Source organism: Poecilia formosa, unplaced genomic scaffold (genome assembly GCF_000485575.1).
Source record: "Poecilia formosa unplaced genomic scaffold, Poecilia_formosa-5.1.2 Scaffold101, whole genome shotgun sequence".
Taxonomy (NCBI): Eukaryota; Metazoa; Chordata; class Actinopteri; order Cyprinodontiformes; family Poeciliidae; genus Poecilia; species Poecilia formosa.
In genome coordinates, this window is record NW_006800040.1 from 613,499 (window position 1) to 619,775 (window position 6,277).

Below are 6,277 nucleotides of genomic sequence, written 5' to 3' on the forward strand. Positions count from 1 at the left end.
TAGATAGATAGATAGATAGATAGATAGATAGATAGATAGATAGATAGATAGATAGATAGATAGATAGATAGATAGATAGATAGATAGATAGATAGAACCCATAAATGGTATTTGCAGTATGGTTAAGACTCTTTATTACAGTAAACTATTGTTTCATTTATAAAACCAAGTTTAGACAAAATAGTGTTTGTGAATGAGGTTCAGAATATTAATCATCAGTATAACAAAGGACATTAAAAGAGCAGACAGTATTTAGGACAAGAATTGCAAACTAAGTTCACTAAAAAAAGAATTGTGAGCACATTTTTGTTTGTTTCTTTTAAATTAGGCAGATTAAAAGCAAGAATTAAAAGTGGTGTTTTAAAAATTTGGTATTCAGTAGTCAGTAGCCATTCTTGTAGTATCCTTGCTGTTCAAGGTTCAGGGCACAAACCACATCTGGTCAACAGACTCCTGGCTGTAGAGCGGGGCCGATGTTAGTCCAGCTTTCTACACACAACTTTGTCCACCAAAAGCCAGTCACAGGCCCCTGATGATTTGGCTCTTTATTTTGATTCAGCCACCACTTTTCCCAAGATAGAACCAGAGAGGGCAAATGGAAAGAAGTTACACTAAGGCATTTCTTTCTTAGTGTAACTTTGATGAAGTGCATTACTAAGTACATAATTGTAGCACTAAATAATGCAATTTGCAATTGAAAACTCTTACATGGAATTATGTGTTGGGCAGCATAACAGTAAAAATGTCTTAATGGATTGATAGACTTGTCACAATAATCAATAAATCAATTAATCTCAAGATAAATTAAAACAACCTCAATTATTTCCATTGGCATGATTTATTGTTTTCACTTTTTTTCTCTCTTTCTACCAAAAACTGGATGATAAATCTTCAGTTTTGTGCTTTGGTCTCAACTAGCCCTTTTTTGAAGGACATTTTTGTTTACAAAGACTTCACAATTAATTTGTTTGTTTGTTTGTTTGTTTTGGATATTCAATATGTCTTCCAGTGTTAAATGTTCATTAGAATTTAAAGTAAATCTGAACTTTTACAAAGTGTTCTTGCATCATTATTATGTCATTACCATTATGTTTCTTAAAAATGGTCTATAAACAACAATATCTTATCGCAATAACTTCTGGAACAATTTATTGTCCAGCAAAATTTGTTATCGTGACAGGCCTGTCATATATAGTGTTGCTATTACTTTAAATAGATTCAGTTAAAATACCTGGTAACTGTCAGGAAGTGTGGTGAGAGGTGGTGAGGGAGATGCAGTGGAACCAGAAGGAGTGATGAAAATGATGAGTTTAATGAATAATCCACAAAAAGTTCCAAATCAGACAGCAAAGTCGAGCAGAAGGCAAAGCTCACTAGTAGTGAGCTGGTAGTACTGGCAAATAGTGATGGGTAGAATAGACATCATGTATCATTTCCACCCATAGCAAAACTGTGTCGATTCTGTCTCGATACTGTGTCACTGAATACTGATACCTGCTGGACATTAAAAAATCCTACAGGCAATGTAGTGATTTGATGACCTAGTCCATACAATAAGATTTTTATTGAATATTATGTATTGTATTACGTCATATCTTCACTTACTTAAAATGGATTTGACATACAGTCAATAAAAAATGTGAACATGTACCATAAAGTGAAAATTTAAGTGAATGTGTTTGGAATGAGGATCCTTGTGGACTGTTTTTTTTCCCCACACAAAAAAAGTTTTGTGGACAACATTTTGAAATTTAGCCTGTTACGCTTTTTTGACAAAACTTCTCCTGCTGTAGAATGAAGTAAACACTACATTTACAGCGAACCTGTCAGGATGCGTGTGGTTGGTGGTGAGGAGATGACACCGAGACCCAGGTAAGATGGTGAAAATGAAGAATTTAATAATAATATGCTCAGGAGACAGTCCAGGACAGGCAGCACGGCAGGAAACAAGCACGCACCTAAATGCCGGTAGCAACTGATAATAAGGACTAAACGGGAGCAAGCACAAACCAGAACTTGGCAGTTCTACTGGAGAGTATAGATAGTGACGACTTGTGTAAGACAGCAAAAGACAAACTTAGACAAGGACCCGACGAGGAACACAGACAACAGGGTTTAAATACACACGGGGTAATTAAGGGAATGAGACAAACCTGGGAAACAATCAACGGGGAAGACGCAGAGACAGACTCACAGGGAACAGGACTACACAGAAAAACTCAAAAATAAACACACAGAAACACGGATCGTGACAGAACCCTTGTTTTTCTTAGGGGTTGCGTTCCGAAAATAACCCGTGATATGCGAAATCCGTTAAGTAGTTACCTTTATTATTTTTTTACAGTTATTACACAGCATAAATAAATACTCTACATTGAAACCAAATAACAAAACCTGTTTTCAGATCAGCGGATGTGCGTGTGCATTAATCGGGCCTTAATGTGATCCGGAGTCATATCATTAAAGCGTCTCCCAAGCTGCTTTGCAAGATTCACAGCTGGCAGAGCGATGGATCTCGTCAAGCGAGCCTCCGGTCGGGTTTTCCGCTGCCTCTGGCCACAGTTTTTTTTCCAGCTGGCATTCAAAGTTTCAATTTCCATCTCCTGAATGGCTGCAGTATTAAATACCGTAACGTTATTGGCACTCAGGTAGAGAAGAAGCGCGGAGACTGTTTTTACCAATCATAGAGTCAATAAGGACGCAGAACAGTGTGAAAAAAAAAAAACTGCACATAAAAATCTGCGAAGCAGCGATACTGTGAAAGGTGAACCGCGTTATAGCGAGGGTTCACTGCATATGAAATAATTTATAAAAAGCAACTGAGTAATTTGTAGAATGGCTGTATATCTGAGTTTATCCTAGGTGTATCTGGGACTTCATTCTCATGCCTGGCCTCATAATGCCTCAGCATTGAGGAGGTGGATTTTTAAATAAGACAGTTTAGTCAAACAAATGCAACACTTAACCTGCAGAACATAATATGAAAGTAAACTAAGAGTCAATTTCAGCTGAATTTGGATTCAAATAGATCAAGTAACTGACAAGAACCAGGTGAAACAACAAAATGAAAACAAATTTATTTTCCAATATAAGATCAAAATGGTCCCACACTACTGCGGAAACCTTTCCTTTGAGGCTGCTCCATAGTTGACACTGTTCAGTAAAAGATCAAGAATTCGTTTGGCAAATGCTTTTGACAGATTGACGGATTTGCTTCCTTATAAACACAGTTTGGCGCTTTAATGTCATTTCGAAACAGATCCTGTATCGGTCACGTGACTTGCTGAAAGCAATACGTACACCGACACGGGTTTTGGTCTATGGGCTTGACACATGCACCGACGCATCGGTGTTGCCGGACCCATTACTACTGGCAAACAAGGAACACCGGAAGTCCCTCACAAAAGTTTTGCAAGGGAACGCAAAAGAAAAAAAAATTCCCCATGTCCCCTGGAGGGCTCCGTAGAAAAGGAAAAAGAGTATTCCACCAGTTTATTTCACAACTCTGGTATTTGCAGTGTCTTTATTGAGAGAACTTTTGTAAATTATATAAGTCATACTAATTAGAACAAAAAAGTCACTGTGCTTGATTCAGTTAATAGAATCTAAGGAGAACCCCTAAAAATATAATTTAGCCTCTCCAATAAAAACAGCTATGAAACTGAGGTTTGTATTGCAAAAGTGAAACACAGAGAACAAGTAGTAATCATGTTGCAATACAAAAGTAATTTTTGATTCCAGATTCCTCCTGGCTCATCTCAATGTATCTGTCAGCAAGGCACTTAGCCCCAAGTTGCCTTCTGAGCTGAGTATGGAGGATGAATATGTGCGTATTTGTTTATGCATTGGGTGAATGTGGCTGTAGTGTAAAGCAGTTTGAGTGGCCAGTATAACAAGATAAATCCAGTCCATTTACCATTTAATCTAGTGATTGGATATTAAGTCAATTGGAGCTTCTCTTTGGACAGTTCTTAATGCTGACTCAGACGAAAAGAACGACAACACCAAGAAGAGAGACACGGTCCACACCATCAGATTTATCAAGGTGGATCAAGTTAGTTGTCAGGTGTTTCTTGTCAGAACCTCCTGGGAAACGGTCACAACTGTGACACTTCTGATGAGGATGGCAGTACAATGATGAAACATGTCAGGTATGTCAGAAGAGACATAATATAACTGAGTCTTTAATAAACAAATCTTTAAGACTTTCACATATAGATAGAATGAGATTCATTGATATATATCAGTGGTCCCCAACCCCTGGGCCGCGGACCGGTACTGGTAAGTGGACCAATTAGTACCGGGCCGTGCAAAAGATAATTAAGTATTTCCGTTTTATGTATTATTTGAGTCTGGAAGATCTTTTATTTTGAAAATTCTTTAACCGGATTCACTCTGTTACTTGAGCTCCAACACTGAGCCCACAAGCAACAAAATGAGTAAGAAATGGATCAGATGTCTTTGGAAAGTTTCTTTGCAAAGGGGAAAAGACCCAGAGAAGAGACAGGAGGATGGATTTATCCCGGACCAGTAGGTGATTACCACATTACAAGCCCGCTCTGCGTAACATGCGGCGACCGGCTCGCTAATGAAGCAATGAAGCCTTCAAACTGCTTCGCCACGTAGAAACCAAGCACACTGTGCATATAAGCAACACTTCAGGTGTCATTGTCTCTCATCACTCCCAGATGGTATCATCTGGGAGTGACGGTCCCATCTGAGAAAAGCCCTGAGAGAAACAAGCTCAGGGCTCCCGCTAGTCATTATTGTGAGTTAAAATTTTCACGAAAGTAAAATGTTCGTTTTTGTGGTGCATCTGTATCTTATTTTGAAGGTATATGTAAACTTTACCATAGCGACCAGAGTCAGAGCAATCTTGGCAGTGGTCGAGAGGAGAGGAGTAGAGCTTGTGAGTCTTAAGTCTGGTTTAGACGGCAAGATTTAAGAATTGTTGGCTGATTCTCCAAACCTCTGTGACTACAGAGCTGATAAAAGTACAACAGGTTCGATCAGTTCGTGTGTCCAGCCACAAGGCAGGAGCAACACCACACAAACCGATTTCAGTTACGTACATCCCAATTCCAGGGGATAATCCAGTAAAACCCCCAATATAGCGGAAATTTAGAATAACCAAACACGGATGACGATGTAGAAATAATAGTGATAATTTGTGGACTCATTTTAAGAGATAAAAGACATAACAAAAAGAAAAGGCGGTGGATAGATGATGGGAGCAGCCGCTCTATTTGCTGTACTATGATTTGGAGGTGACTGTTTTTTTATAGTTAACATTTTTAACTGAATAAATATAATAATATATAATAATGACCTTTACATGTAATAATAAACATTTCCACATATCTTCTCCGATATCCACCGGACTCTCAGTTGCGCGATATGTCAGCTGTTTAAGATTCACCTCTGTTCTTACGTCACCACGCTTTCTGATTGGCTACCTGTCACATTCAACAGGTTGTATTCTCGTTCCCACAGGCTGCGATAAAAGGGCCAAGACAACCCAAATTGGGTATATTCAGGCGGGAACACCAACATGCAGAAGCCTTATCTGACAGTTCACCCAACACCCCCACCCTGACCCCCCTAGCTGCAGCAAAATTTTCAAATCTTGACCGGTCCACGGTAATAAAAAGGTTGGGGACCACTGATATATAACCCTTTTTTGTTTTGGGGAACAGTTTGGATATGGTGAGATCCTGTTTATGGTATAACGTTTGAACATCAGTACATCAGAACATCAACAATATTATCAAGGATAGTTGGTAACTGGATCCTGTCTAGTTATCAGTACTTTCTGTAGATAGCTATTGTCATGGGACAATACTGTGTCCCAAAATGGACACAGTATGTGTGTCCAGAACACAGTATGTGTACGTAAGACACATAGTATGTGTGTGTCCATTTTGGGGACACACTAACTGTGTGTCCCCAAAATGGGACACAGTATGTGTCCATTTTGGGGATTTGCCACAAAAATAATTTTATATTGTCATAAGATTGCCTAACTTTAAAAAAATCGTGTTCTTTAATCTTCAAACAGTCCTACTCGGTGATATGGTTTATGATGTCGATTGTATTTAGTGCCAAGTGATAGCAATCATACTCTATAATAGGTCATTAATAAGTCATAAGCTCTTATGATGTGATAAATTCTGTCAGCATCTGGCCAGTGAATTTATATTAGTTGCTTTTATCAGTGTAATTGAGTTCTGGAAAAGAGAGACACTTTCGAGTCATTCACAATTATTGAATTGTCATT

The 6,277-nt window shown here is 38.5% G+C and overlaps 1 long non-coding RNA gene across 1 annotated transcript; it reads right to left on the reverse strand.

Moving 5' to 3' along the window:
• Positions 1-1,721: 1,721 nt before the first annotated feature.
• LOC107836983 (uncharacterized) lies at positions 1,722-2,293 on the reverse strand. Its single transcript, XR_001662954.1, has 2 exons — positions 2,259-2,293; positions 1,722-1,823 (listed from the first exon to the last, which is right to left on the reverse strand). It is a non-coding gene; the product is annotated as an uncharacterized LOC107836983 (long non-coding RNA).
• Positions 2,294-6,277: the final 3,984 nt, after the last annotated feature.